The following is a 16,068-nucleotide window of genomic DNA, read 5'->3' as shown; positions in this document are numbered from 1 at the left end:
GCTCCTGTAGGATTTTCGAGCGAGATCGTTGCCAGTGCCCCTGGACTGGCTTGTGCGGGTGGCACATAAAAGACACCATTTCGAGCGTGGCCGTTTTCGTGCGGGTGACACGTAAAAGCACCCACTACACTCTCTGAGTGGTTGGCGTTAGGAAGGGCATCCAGCTGTAGAAACTCTGCCAAATCAGACTGGAGCCTGGTGTTGCCATCCGGTTTCACCAGTCCTCAGTCAAATCGTCCAACCCATGCTAGCATGGAAAGCGGACGTTAAACGATGATGATGATGATGATGATATATATATAGCGAGAGAGAGGGAAAAACAAGTAACAAGTATGATTTAAAGTTATTTTAAAGCTTCTGGAAATGTTTCTGTTAGAAGAGGGACAAGAATAACACTTGGCGAGCTTGCCAGGATTTTGTCTTCAATGAAGATATATTTTCTGTATTGTTTTTATATTTCTTTCATACTTTATTTTGTTATTGACTTTGAGAACTTGAAAATAATTATGAAAGAAGATAGAATATTTCTATAACCTTGTTGGGCTCTATACACCCAGTCACATTCTGTAATCGCTGGTTCATATACATCTAGTCGAAGATATTCTATAGTTTTGTTGGCTTAAGAGAAACAAAAGGGATAAAGAGTTAAGATATTTTGTTTTTATGTTTGTTTGGTATATGTTTGGTACAAACATTTGTCCTGACAAACATATATCTATATATACACATTGTATGTATGGTGTGTAAGGCATATGCTCTCAGGAATTCTGAGTCAAACTATCTTTTCTTTGTTGTTCTTTCTGGGTTATGTTTAAAAGTATTTTGGTGCTTTTTGAGGTTGAAGGTATTTTTTTGTGCTTGGCAGATTTTGGTATCCAGAGCTTTTTAAGGAAAATAGAGATGTGTACATAGAGATGTTGTTGATGTCGTTAAGAAGATGGTGGTGACAAAGAAAGAGATTGCCGTGATCTTATTTAGGGGCTCCGATTGATTATATGCTGCATATTGGTATGACAGAGTAAGAGACAAATTGTGCCAATACCAACCAATCAGAGTAGTGGACGCAAGGTTCAAATAGCGGCCAAAGGCTAGCTGTTATCTGCTATGTTCGAATGCCCATATATATAATAAAGGGGAGAGGAATTTCACTTGAGTGTACACTACAGCCACTTAAGCCTACTGCTCCCACCTATGGTCACTACACAGTATGAAATTAACTGCGGAACCCTCGTGTCAAGGGGTGTAGCTTTGGGAAAGAGATCTGTAACAGCTCAAAAAACAATCTCAGATATATTGACAAAACAACAGGGAGGCTACAAGTAGAAAAAAAGAGCAAAAATGAAACAAAACTAAGAAATGAAAGTGCAAAAGACTGGCTCCCTGTACATGAGGATCTGTAGCTCTCATCTACCGAATCCATCCTTAATGAGTAAACTGTTCTGCTTTCTCCTTGTTGAACTTGAACAGTGATCACTGCAGCGACCATCCTCATTGAAATTTTTATGTCCATGTTTCCATGTCAGCATGTTAGACAGTTTGAGGCAGTGCTGCATGATCAGATGTTCTTCTCAGTGCTAGCCCTTTTAGTTGTGTCTTATGTCATACATTTATTTAATTTCATTTTTTTCTTGCTCTCTTTGTTTTGTTTTTTTCTTTCTGTGTGCATATAAATGTTTGTGAATGTGTGTTTGTGTGTCTGTGTGGTATTGATTTTTTAAAAATATTAGTACATGACACATTTTGTGGGAGGGAGAGAGCTTAAACCAACTCAGTACTTGTTTGGTATCTGTTAATCAATTCAGGTATGTGTGTGTGTGTATGTGTGTGTGTGTATGTGTGTGTGTGTGTTTAGAGTTTTAAAAGTAGTTGAGACAAAAGATGCTAGAGTAAATGCATTAGAGAGGTAGAAGTTGTAGGAAAATGGATGGATGGAAGAAGTGGTGATTCTGTTGAAACTATTACATATTACATAGTATATTTTATTCCCCTGAAAAGGTTTGACTAATAAGGATGTACATATGGTTGACACTTAACCCTTTGCCTGTCTTATGTATCACATGTGATTCATGGGACATTTTTCTGGTATCCATGCATCATATATGATACACATTCCCAAGTTTTTTCTTTAACCACCAGAGTGACTCGGGACTTATAATAAAAGGAATGCTTTATATGACTTAGAACACGTGAAGCAAGTTCAAAAACTGCCATGGATATTGAGGACAATTAGATGAAAATGCTTTGGTCAGGCAAAGGGTTAAACTGGTATTTATTTATTTATTTTATGTTACTAAGGTGAGTAAGGTTAGAAGCCATGATATGCTTTTACAACCTCTGAAATTGCAGGGCGGAAGTTATTCTCAGATTTGCCCAAACACTTGCAATGGAGTGAACTTCCCTAAAGACATCAAAAGACTGGTGTTCTGTTAAACCTTGTGTTGTATTATGTCTATCACTCAAGAACAGCAATAGTCTTTCCATCAGGCTAAAGGCTTCGGTCAGTTTGATAGTTGACACTTGCTGGGTGTGTCATGCACTACTTGAAACCATGTAGTCATGAAACGAATTTGTTAGCCCCATAGCTATGCTTGCATGCATAGACTAAATCTATGTTAGAATATAACATATTATTATTGTACTTCGATTTCTTACAAAATGTGCACAATTATTTACTTGAATTCATCAACATCGTTATCACCATTCTTTTACACCTGCCTGCTGTACTTTGGTTAGATGGGTCATTGTGGCCTGAGTTAGTTTTTATTTGGAGTTACTGCCCTCCTAAATGAATCAAAAGTTTTATTTTTGACTTGGTTTCTATAACTGGACACCCTTTCTAACAGTAATCACTTTACAATGTATTAGGTACATTTTATAGTGTTACCAGCACTGTAGTTGTCATGCTCTTAACAAGATTAAGGTAACATCACCAAGAGGGTGATAAGATAGTGGTGACTGGAAAAAAAACAGCAACAAAAATCAAACAAGATTAGTGAATGAAAAGAGCAAGAGTATGATTATAGAAACAGAGTGTTAGGAATAGGTGATATGAGGGTGGATGGAGTGATGGATAATAAATGAGGTGATCCATGATGAGAGAGTTAGGGGTAGCTTTCAATAAAGGGTGGCCTAGAGAAGTGGAATGATGACTGGCAGTGCAAAAAAGGAGTGAGATAGATTGTATTGGGTACAAGCAAAATTGTTTACTATATTTATTTAGGTATATGGCACATACAGCACTTTACTATTTATTTGTCAGCTTCAGGTCTTCTTTGAGTTCAAATCCCACTAAGGTTGGCTTTGCTTTCCATATCTCAGGAGTTGATAAACTGAACATTAGTCAGGTACTTGCAGCTCTTGCCAAAGTATGTGGCTTTGTGCCAATGGGAAAAATGTTTATTAAAAGAATCATGGAATTGTAGAAATGATTTATGTGATGGATTAAATTCCTGTTTTGAGTTCAAATCCTTCTGCTGCTTATTTTAATGTTCGTCATTTTAGGTTTGAAAAATTAAGTACCAGGCATACAATACGGTTGTTTTCCTGGAATCAGTTTTATTCATTGAGCCTTACATTATTCATTTTGTTCTTCACTTTTTAAGGCTGTAGAGTGTGATATGAAGAAAATTTAACAGATATTTCTAGCAGATTGAGTGATCCCAAAGAGTAGGGCAAGCTTTTTTCAGAAGCATGTTGCATAAGACATAGCTCATCATTTGGCATGCCATTTAGAAAGTCTTGTGAGCCATAAACTGCCCATGATTGATGTAGAGGTTTCCTCATTGATTTGTCTTTCATCATCATCATCATCATCATCATCATCATCATCGTCGTTTAACGTCTGCTTTCCAAAAAATAAGTACCAGTTACATATTGGAGTGGGGGATGATTCAGTTGATTATACTTTTCGTCTGTAAATGAGTAGTCTTGTGCTGATTATTATTAAACATTATTATTGATTAAATGAAAGCAGAATTGGTAGACTGCCTTGTATGTTCTTATCAATATACTATATTCAACTGATGATGGCTTAGTAGACTAAAAATGATCCATAGTTGTCTCCCTTACCTGTACCCAAAGATCAGTTACCAACCTTCAAATATGTAAATTTACTTTGATATTTTAATTCTGTATTTCTTGAAATTATCACCTCTTCTTTCAGATTCAATAACCATTATTTCTAGGTTTTAGTTTTCTTTCTCCAACTAAGTACTAGGCTTACAAAGACTAAGTCCTGGGGTCGATTTGATTCGACTAAAGGCGGTGGTCCAGCATGGCCACAGTCAAATGACTGAAACAAGTAAAAGAACAAAAGAATTAAAACAATGATGAAATGATGATTTTTAGCTAGGGCTCTTTATGTTCTTAGTTCAAATCTTGCCAGAATTGACTCTGATATCTTTCCCATCAAATATGTTTTCTTTGTTAAAGTTAGGAATCATTGTTAATTACATAATTAGCATATTAATGTTTCTGGAATAATTAGTCTACTTATTGAACTTTGTCCATTCATTTTTTTTTTTCCTTATTGTCTGGGTAGTTTTTAATGTTGAGCCCTAAATTAACCCTGACTGAGCAAACCTTTGCTCAAAGAGGTTTCAGCTAGGACTATATTGTCCAGTGTCCCTGCTTCTTAGGGGCAATAGTATACTTTGAGGGAGATTTGGTTGCCGTTTCTAGCAAGTACTTAGAGGCTTCCTTGGAGTTCAGCAGAATGTGTGTAAATATGTGCATGTATGTGTCTTTTTATTTTAAGTCGTGTATTTTTTTGCATGTGTCTGGTCTACATACGCACATACGCATAAATTTACCACTGTAGTCATACCAGTTCCCCCCTGTTTACGCCTACTCTTACCCCTCTTCACTCTTGTCCTGTTTCTCTTCTATACATGCACATTAGCAATATGCATCTACATATAAGCGCAAGCACATACATATGTCTGCTCGTGCACGAACGCACGCATACACACACACACAGCATATATTTGCGATTGCTGGTCCTCCATCCAGGGCCAGACGGACACCTGCAGTCTGCCAAACGCACTAATACAGTTTCTTTGCTTCAAACGCACTAATACAGCTTCTTTGCTTCAAACGCACATATGCATGTATTTATCTTTCCCAATTTTTATAACACAGTAGTACACACAAACGCACACAGTATTTTCACGCGAGCACACCGATCATAGAATAGACATTTTAAATGTTCTCTACACCCAGTCTGCTGCGATTCAATGTGGTGGTGGTGGCGGCGGCGATTGTGGCGGTGTTGATGGTGGTCGTGGTCGCGGTAGGCGCTGGGTTGTACGCACCTTAACACGCAATGTACACGAACTACACACTCGCTCGTTGTATGTTAGTATATCCGTGTGTATAAGGTAATTCGAGAGATACACGACTTCTCTCTCTCTCTCACTCACTCACACACACACACACACACACACACACATACATATGCACACGTATTCAGACACGCACTAATGCTTCATTGCAAATTCATATACGTGCTGGCTCTACAGCCAGACAGATATTTATGCACGTATACACACACACACACACACCTGTATACGCACTTTCTCACGCATATGCATACACGTCATGTTTCCGATATTTGCATATGGAAATGGTAAGGTATTGGCAGCAGGGTTTTGTAGCAGTGGACAGTTTGTCCAGTCAATGTAATAGCGGAAGAGAGGGGGAGGGAGGAGGATGAAGGAAGAGGGAGTTTATGGTGGTGAGAGAGAGAGGTGGGCGATAGAAATGTATATGTATGTGGAGAGAGGGAGGGAGGGAGCGATTTCGAAGGAGAGATGGTATTAAATCTGTGTGTGTGTGTGTGTGTGTGCATGTATGTATGTATGTATATATATATATATATATATATATATATATATATATATATATATATATATACATACGCGCGCGCGCGTGCATACAGGTGAAAGAGTGAGATAGAATATAGGATGAATATGCGTAGATTCAGTGACAAAGTTAGAATAGAATGTGCATATATGAATGTGTTAGTGATTATCTGTGTGTGTATGCATGTATATATATATATATATATATATACACACACACACACACACACACACGTATGTGTATAGATATTTATATATATATGTTTATGTGCGTATATATTTATATGTGTGTGTGTGTACATAACCACATATTCATGCACATACACCCGCACTAAAAATATATATATGTATATACTTTCTCACATGTATGAGATGATTGTGAGGTGAAATGCGTAGAATCAGTGTCAAAGTTAAAGACTAATAGAATGTCTGTGCATGAATATGTGCCTATATATGTGTGTGTGTGTGTGCGTATTTATGTGTGTATGGGTGGGTATGATATATAGGATTGGCAGATAAAACGCTGGCTAACAGGCATACACAGCAACGATAGATAGATAGATAGAAAGATAGATAGATAGATAGATAGATAGATGCATTCTGAGGTGTGTACCATTATTCCTGTCTCACTAAATTTTACTAACTACTAGTTGTGTGTGTGTTATTCACACCGAAATACCTGTAGCAGGTAACTGTTGGTACTAAAGCTTACCACTGGTTCCTTGTTTATCACACCTACAGTTAGTAATCTGCTGTAGAGGTGGTTGATATTGGGCGGACTTAAGTCACAACTCGGTCCAGCCAAATGATAGCGGTGGCGACTCAGAGACGTGTATAGACATAAATACGAATATTTCGCCTCACCATCTTGTGCGCGCGTACACACACACACACACACACACACACACACACACACACACACACACACACACACACACACACACACACACACACACACACACACACACACACACACACACTCTGTATGTCTATATTTTATCCACATTCGTAGATAATTAACGAAGTTCAGACTGCGTTGATTCACCACAATATATCACGTATACTCTCTCCCTTACATACACGTGTGTGTGTATATCATGTATATATGGGTGTATGTAAATGTGTGCGTGCGTGCGTGTATATATATATACATACACATAACATACACGAGGAAATTTCAATAAAAATCTAAAAGAAAAAGTACTCATGTATGTATGCATGTGTGTGTATATATATATATATGTATGTATGTATGTATGTAGGTAGGTAGGTATATGCATGTATTTTAACCTTTTTTTTTGTGCGTATATAGGATGCAATGGCCTTGTTCACCATCTCTCTACTTGTTACCATCTTTCATCTTCGTGAGGTTCGGTCTTTTGAGATGATTATTCATCATTTCTTGCCATGTCTTCTAAGGTTCGCTGCTGGCACGCAACATTGTCCTTCATATGCAAGCGTCTTTACGATCTGCGCCTAATCGTGAGAGAATTTCTTTATTGTCAGCAGAGGTAATACCCCCCATGAACTTTTCTTTCGGGACACCCTCCACCACAGCTAATTTGGTCACCTAGGTCAGGGGTTTTCAAACTGTGGTCCGCGGACCACAGGGGGTCTGCAAGAACAAGACAGGGTGTCCGTGGACAGCAAATACTTTTTATGGGCAATTTGATTTTATATATGTTTTTTGATCGAAATCTTTTAATTGACAATAAACTTATTTGTTAAATACTGTTAAATAAATAAATGTAAAAATATATGTTATTTTAAGCAAATATTTATGTAAAAATTTCATAAGCGTTTATAAGGGGGTCCCTTAGGTAAAGCCTGAAATATAAAGGGGTCCGCAAGTCAAAAAGTTTGAAAACCCCTGACCTAGATAACAGAATCTATCACTGCTTCTTGGGAGCGCGAACCTTCTGAGTATTTGGAAAAGCATTATTTCAGGATGTTCTTACTGTTAATTTCTCCTGCACGTCTGCTACATTCGAAGTTCTTTTCTGTTAAATTGCCCATACTCCCACCGCATCACTATATTTTATATTTCTTCATATTGTGAATAAATTACCTAAATAGATGCTGATAATCTTCCGTTGGGCTAGGAATGTCGATTCCCTCACAATTGTTACATTCAAACATCTTACTCCTTTTCTACATATCTTATATGACCACTTCCCAGATGACACTGTAGTTAGTCTTAACTTTTGTCATGGCTACATTTACTTTAAGAACTCTCGTTTCTAAATGTTTGGAATTCCTTACCCAATTCTTGAATAAATTGATCTTTCAGAACCAGATCATCGACGTACAGGAGTTGCGATGGAAAACCGGTCTTAAATTCCGTTGTTATATTCTCAAGAAAAATTTTAATAAACCGTTGGGTGTTGGGAACCGAGACCTTGTACGCCAAATTCCTCGCTGAACTCATTGTTAATTCTCACCTTACTGGTTGTAGTTCTGTACATGATTTGCGTAGCCTTCACAAGCCGTTCGATTATAGCTAAGTTTCCTTAGCGACAAACCTCTAAAAGGTGTGGCACCCTATCGTAGACTGCCTCCAGGTAACAAATGTTACATATGGTGGATTACCTTTTACTAGCTGTTTCACTAGTGGTACTCGGTTCTGACACAGATCCGAACTACGTTTCATTTACATTAAATTTCTCTTCGTAATCTTTCTGTTATTTTTATAACTGGATTCATCATTTTGATGTCCCAGTAACTGCTTCTTGCTTGACCGTGTGTCTACTTTATGCTTGTAGCAGTTGGTGATCAGACATTAGAAATGGCCACTTCTTGTACTACTTAACTGATTATGCGAGTGACCAGTATGCCCCACTTCAGCAGATATTTATAGCACCTCAGCGACTATCCCTAATGGTCCGACCGCTTTCTCTGCCCTTATCCTCATTGGCTATTTCGACGATAAAACTGCTAATTTCAGTAACTGATCCCTAGTTAAGCTTATTCAGGGTAGTCCCACTTTCTCACATACTCCCTTTGTCCGGCAGTTTCTTGTAATATGGCATTTCTAAGTCTCCCCTTTGCGTCAGTCAAGGCAGTGTGCCGCTATGATTTCATACACACTTTCTCCCAACAACGTTTTAATTTGCACTGACATACTGCTTTGCAATCCGGAACACCACGCCTCTGACATTAACGTTGCAGAACATCGGCAAACCTTTTACTGTCCGCTTCTCTATTTGCTAAGTGTACCCGGCGTCTAGTTTCTCTTATTGTCCCACCCGCATCCTCCTTGTCTCTTAGCTTTGATAGGTCTGTCACACTTTTTACTTTATGCAAAGTTGGAAGTTGTTCCATCTGCTGATCTTGCCTACGGCTCGCTGCAGGTCTTTTGGTCGAGACTATTCATTACCTTCTATGTTACTATTCTGTCTCTTCCGACTTCTCGTTATGCGTCACCTAGTTCGTTGAACCTACGTTTGACCGAAATATTTTTTGAGTTTCCGGATTGACTTTCTTGTGTATCTCTGAGTTTGTGTATCTCTTACTCCAATACCACTAATCGCAAATTGCTGTTGTGTTGGGTTCATTCTTCAATGGGAAAAGACAGTCTTCACAACTATTTGTCTCTCTCTTGGTGACAATGAAAGCGATTTGGCTTGTATGATTCTTGTCTGATTAGTTGGTTTCCTGAAGTTAGTGTTGTAGATGTTTAGGTTATTATTTGTCTCACAGAACTCCGAGAGCCTTGGTTCCGTTTTATTCCATGTACAGTAACCACAGCCTGCATGTACATCAGAGTAGCCATCATGGTATTGCTCACTATGTCCTCTGAAATAAACAGCCATGATGACAATATCTCTCAGCTGGTATTGCGGTAGTCTGAAAGAAGGCCTCATAAAAATGACCCTCTTTTCATTGTCATCAGTTAATCCTAACTGGGGTACACATACCGATCACTGCTGCTGTCGTGTTGCTTATAACTGATCTAACAAGTTGAATTTTTGTTGTGTATTCTGCCTATCTCAAGTATTTTATACATTCTCTGCCAACTATAATGTGTGTGCGTGTGTGGGTATATATATATATATATATATATATATATATACACAAACACGAACGCGCTTATTACCCGTCTTAACATGCAAGCTAACCTATATGCATATTATGTATGTCGTAGTGCATATACTAATATGTAGCTGAGTTTGAATATATAACATACATACCTATGTGTGTGTGTGTGTGTGCGTGTATGTGTGTGTCGTATATATATATATATATATCAGAGAGATAAGCAGACCAAATCATAAATACAATGTAATAGATTCCATACTTTCTTTTCGGCTCAAATATATTTTAATGCTCGATACACGCTTATGACTAAAAAGTATAGTCAATTTATGTCTGTTTACACACACACACACACACACATACACGCACACACACGTTCACCTTAGCCAGTCGCCAGTGCAGACACAGGTTTTCCTCCATCCACCATCAAACCAGCCAACTCCAACTAGTTACACACACGCACACTCACATGCACGCACGCACGCACACACACACCAGTTGTATGCTCCATCACTTTCGTATAGTGTTTTTTGCCCTCTGTCTGGTTGCTCGCTGCCAGCTAAAACAGCCCATATCTGTCTTGTCCACCCCAACAAATATTAAACACACACACACACACACACACATAAGGGGCGCTTCGACTGGGACAGACACGCTGATCCCAGGAACCCCGCCGTAATTTTGGCGTCTCGGTGTCTTTCTAAATTGTTTACAAAACAAGCCGTTCATTCAATGCTCTTGTTCTGCTTTCAACCTCTTTCGTTCTGCCCATGTGTTGCATCACACACACACACACACACACACACACACACACACACACACAAACACACACACAAACAACGACTGTGTGTGTGTGTGCTGTGTTTACATACTTGTATACACACAGACAGGCCTACTAAATGGGTGTTCGATGGAAATGATAATCAAATATAATCGTGTCAATATCGATCCTGATGATTCCTGTAATATTTAGATTTTACATAAGTGATACATAACTAGGAAGTTGTGACGTGCATGTTTTTTTCCTTTTTTTTTCTCTTTTTTTCCTCATTTTTCTTCCCTTTTTTTTTCTCTCCCTTCATCCTTTTTTTTTCTTTCTTTCGCAGCATCTTCCTCCTAACTGAAGCGGTTCCAACTGTATTAGATATGACTGTTTGATGTTTAGTTTCAGTGTCTGTTGGTGTACGTTTGTGAATTTGTGTGTGTGTGTGTGTGTGTGTGTGTGTTGGGGAGTTTGATAATTGTTTGTGTAGTGTGTGGGTGTCTACTTTATGTGTCATTTTGTGTGTGTGTGTATGTATTTTATGTTGAGTGCTATGTATGCATGTTGCGTGTTTGTGTGTATGTATGTATGTATGTATATAAAGCTTGTGTGCCTAATATATATATATGATATAGCTTGTGTGTGTGTATCTATGAATATATATTCTATATGTGTATATTGTGTACGTGTTGTCGGGTGGTATGTGTGTGTTTTAAATACTCATGTCAGTATGTGCGTGGAATTATATAGTGTGTATATAGTGCAAAGGGTGTGTATGTATAAATATATATATGCTGTTTAATAATTATGTCAATATGTGGGAGGGAAGAGGCCGCATGGATTATTTAGTGTGTATGTAATGCAAGAGGTATGTATGTATGTATGTATGTATGTATGTATAAATATATATGCTGTTTAATAATCACGTCAATATATGTTATATACTATATGTATATGTAGCGCGAGTGAAAGATTTGTATATATTTTAATAATCATGTCAATATGTGTGTGTATGTGTGGTGTGCAATGCGTACGTATGTGTATGCAGTTATCTGCATTTGTTGTGTGTATGTGTGTGTGTATATATATATATATATATGATGTAATGTGTATATATACCCGATTATATATGTGCATGCAATAATGTATTAAACGTGTGTGTGTGATGTAATGTGATGTAATATCTATATAAACGTGATATCACAATCTGTATGGTGTGTATGTAATGTCTGCATGTCTGCGATATGGTTTCTGTAATGTAGTATGGTATCTGCTGTATGTGTGTGATGCAGTGTGTATATGATGGTATACTGGTATATGCTACAGGGCTTTCCCTCTCTGCATTGCTCCACTATGTAGTGTGGTGGAAAGCAACAAGCTGTAATATGCTGGCAGACGACATATTTCGACCAGAGAAGTGTCCGAATATCGGCCATTGCAACCGAATGGAAGCTGTCTGCTTTGTCTGGACTGATGCAAGCCTGTCTCGGCATCTTCTTCCCCGTTCCTGGCCAGTTACACACACACGCACCGTTCCCGGCACACACATACATATGTAGTCGATGAATACACGTACATGTACACCTTCACATCATTCTGAGAAGATATAGTATTGACACCGTAGACATACACACACTCTCTCACACATACTCTCTCACACATACTGACATATTTATATACTGACATACTTACACACTGACATATTTACATATAATGAATGAGACATACATCGGGAGGCAATCATTTATCCAGACATATACATGCCCAACATAAGCACACACACACACACACACATATATATATATACACATATATATATATATATGTAATTATGTATGTATGTGTGTGTATGTATACACACACATGATTCAAAAATGCATACTCTCGCCTCCGTGTGTGTGTCTTCTACATAGATAACGATGCATGCATATATGTATGTGTACATACTGTACGTGTGTGTGTGTTGGTATATTTCTCTCTCTCTCTCTCCACACACATACACACACACATGCATATATGCAAATATACACATGTATCTCGGATAAAGATATACCCCGCTCAGATATTGATAACTATTTCACACTTTATTACCGTCACCGGCACCTCTGTTACACAATGAACCATAGGCACAAACTGGTATATATGTATGTGTGTGTATATATCAATTGATTTTTCTAAAAGGCAGCACTCACATTGCATGTACATTAGCAAACAATAATATCACACACACACACATAATATATATATATATACCAGTAGACATTATATCATCCCAACTACACCTATGGCATTCGGCAAACACCTTTGTGCGCGAGCCTACGAGGGAGCCTCTACATGTTCATTAAACAGGCTAGAAATAGCAGTCAAAAACCTTTGTGCATGAACCAACGAGTGACTGTTTGTGGTCATTGGATTGAACACGTTAGAAACAGCAGTCAAATCTCTCTCTCCCAAATCCACACCATACCCGTCTTAGGGTTTCGAACAGACACATTGGATAATATAGACCTGCATTATCCTAAAATGACAAGTTGGTGCTTTTACTCGACTCTATCTGACCTGGTGCTAAACAACCTTGTAGAGTAATTAATCATTACAGACATTCTGTATGCATTACATGTAATATATATATACGCGCATGTGTATATATATATATATATATATATATATATATATATATATATATATATATATATATATATATAATGTGTGTGTGTGTGTGTGTGTGTACATACATACATACACATTTATTTAGCGTACACTACACGATTCATTCATCTGTACAAAATTCTCTATACACCTAATGTATAAGTGTTTGTGTATTTATATACACTTATTTATATACCACACACGTATATGCACACAGAGGCGCAAAAAATGTACACCAAATGGAAATAAATATTAAAATTGGTTTGTTCCCAGTGTGTGTGTGTGTGAGAGAGAGAGAGAGAGAGAGAGAGAAAGGAATCCAACATGTATTACTAGCCATCCGGTGCGCCTTGGTGGTGAGTGGGCTGTGTGACGATGACGGCGGTGTGTGTGTGTGTGTGTGTGTGTGTGTGTGCTGCAGAGACTTGTTGGGCAACAAACGGATTGCTATCAGCGGCTCAGCTATAACTATTTAGTTGCAGTAGATATATGTGTACGTATGATATGTACGTGTGCTTGTCTTGCTTCTATGTATGTGTATGATTGTTTGTGTGTGTGTGTGTGTGTGTTGTCTGAGACATATTCAGACGCACGCACTTACTCGCTCAGGCACGCACGGGAGGAGGAGGAGGGGTAGGAGGAGAGAAGGTGACGTGAATAGGAAAGCTAGCTTGTGTATGTATGTATGTGTGTGTGTGTGTGGTATTTATGTGCATATATGAATGTGCGTGCTGGCATGTATGTGTGAGCGTGCGTGCGTGCGTGCGAGCGGGTGTATTTTATATGTGTGTGTGTGTGTGTGTATACACATTCATACTTCGTGATAGAAGGTGAGGATGGGCCCAAAGAAAGAGGGAGGGGGAAAAAGAGAGAGAGAGAGAGAACGACGAGTGCGTGTACGCTCTATGTGTTAGCGTGTGACTTATGAAAGAAAAAAAAGAGAAAGAAAGAAGTAGACGAAGCAGGTTTGGGCGACACCACGAGCTTAAATATCGGATAGAGGACACGCAGTGAAACGCTTCTGTTCGCCATACATACATGCATTACATGTAGGTAGGTGTGCGCAGCGAACCAGGCGCAGCGCCGACCGATTTCTCCCTTTTCTCTCTCTCTCTCTATTTCGTGGAGAAGCCAAATGTTTGTCGTCTTCCACCCGCATCAGGTAAGAACCAAGTATGTATATATGTGTGTGGATGTGGCCGGGTATGTATGTATTTTGAGTGTTGCGATTTTTTGAAGGAGAGAAGACTGACTGTACAGTTTAGCTTAGCTTTGTCAGTTTGGGCCCCTCGGCCCCTCGTCGTTTTACTGTTTGTCATTCGGGTATCCAGTCTCTCTCTGTATGTATGTGTGTATGTATGTATGTACGTGAGAGTGTTATATTGTTTTTTTTTGTTTTTGGTTTTTTGGGGGTTTTTTTCCACCTATCTTGATCATTATCTTTCGGTTATTTAACCCCGAGCTGCCTACATGTGTTTGTTACCCTGTGTGTGTATATGTGTGGGTACGATTCATGTCGTTATAATTTCCCTAACATTTGACTTAAGTGTATTCTACGTATTTTGTACCTTTTTCTAACTTTTGAGTGTCTTTGTGTGTGTGTATGTGTGTAACCTATCAAACACACATTGCTGTAGAATGACTTTGCATGATTCTACATAGCAGTTTGGTATGTGAATGCAGGCCACATTCCTACATGCTACTTAGGTGTACATGCACGGACACACCCACACGTCGACAAAAGTGTTTTGTGTCTCAACGCCGACATGTATGTTTATATATATGTGTGTGTGTTTAGTTGTGTGTGTGTGTGACTGCTGATGGTTATAGTTAAGGCTTAATGACGACCGACAGACGAGTGTTTTGGTTAACACACACACACACACACACGCACTCACACACGTAAGTATACATATCTATACAAGTTAATATATGTAGGTCTGTCATTGAAACTGCGTTATATATCGCTCCACTGAGTTGGTATTTCTGCACACACATACACACACAACCAACGTGCACACGTAATCGTACACACCTCAGCACCCATATACACCCATACACGTAGACATATGCAGAACATCTATCTTGTACGTTCAGTCTTTCGTGTAAAATAAAAAACTGTCATCCTTCTGTGTCTGTTTATTTCGCTCTTGTTTTTTTTACTCTCTTTCTACATATATCTATCCATTTTCTCTCTCTCTCTCTCTTTATATATATATATATATATATATATATATATATATATATAAATCCTCTCTTCTTCTGTTCTCTCTTTTCCTCGCTTTCTATCTATTCTGTCTTCCTCTCTTGTTCTATCTATTCTCTCTTTCTTCTTGCTTTCTCTTTCTCTCTCTCTATCTATCTATCATTCTATCTATCACCTCGTACACTATCTACTCGCTGTATCTTTCTCTGTCTTTCATGCAGACACCCATACACGTACATACGTTCAGGCTTCCATACCGAACTATCATTTGTTCTGTAGACCCGCCACCCTTCCCCCTCCCCTGGTGCCTGTATCTCCCCGCTCCTCCCCCCACACATGTGTCCTGCTATACATAGGTTTTATCACGTTATATTACCGTTTTTTCTCCCACCTAAGTTTATATTTTTGTTTTTATCCTTTCATTTCGCCTTATATCTTCTCTACCAATAAACACATACTCATATACACACACACACATACGTGTGTGTTTCTTGCCTCTCTCTCCCACCTCCCACATACACACACTCTCCTGCCTTGCGTACAGTCCTTTCCCA

The 16,068-nt window shown here is 38.5% G+C and overlaps 1 protein-coding gene across 7 annotated transcripts in view; it reads left to right on the top strand.

The window, feature by feature from the left end:
* LOC106874382 (zinc finger protein 236) overlaps positions 1-16,068 on the top strand; it is a 201,930-nt gene that overhangs the window by 36,017 nt on the left and 149,845 nt on the right. The window contains exon 1 of one of the 7 annotated variants that reach the window (XM_052966049.1): positions 13,731-14,361. The exons of 5 other annotated variants lie outside the window; for them this stretch is intronic. The gene's annotated coding sequence lies outside the window, so the exon portion shown is untranslated. Of the gene's footprint in view, positions 1-13,730; positions 14,471-16,068 lie in introns of those variants that run through there. One more of the 7 variants, XM_052966047.1, reaches the window with a different exon arrangement.

This window comes from Octopus bimaculoides, chromosome 3 (assembly GCF_001194135.2).
Source record: "Octopus bimaculoides isolate UCB-OBI-ISO-001 chromosome 3, ASM119413v2, whole genome shotgun sequence".
In the NCBI taxonomy this organism is placed as follows: Eukaryota; Metazoa; Mollusca; class Cephalopoda; order Octopoda; family Octopodidae; genus Octopus; species Octopus bimaculoides.
This window is presented reverse-complemented; position numbering and strand designations above follow the sequence as displayed.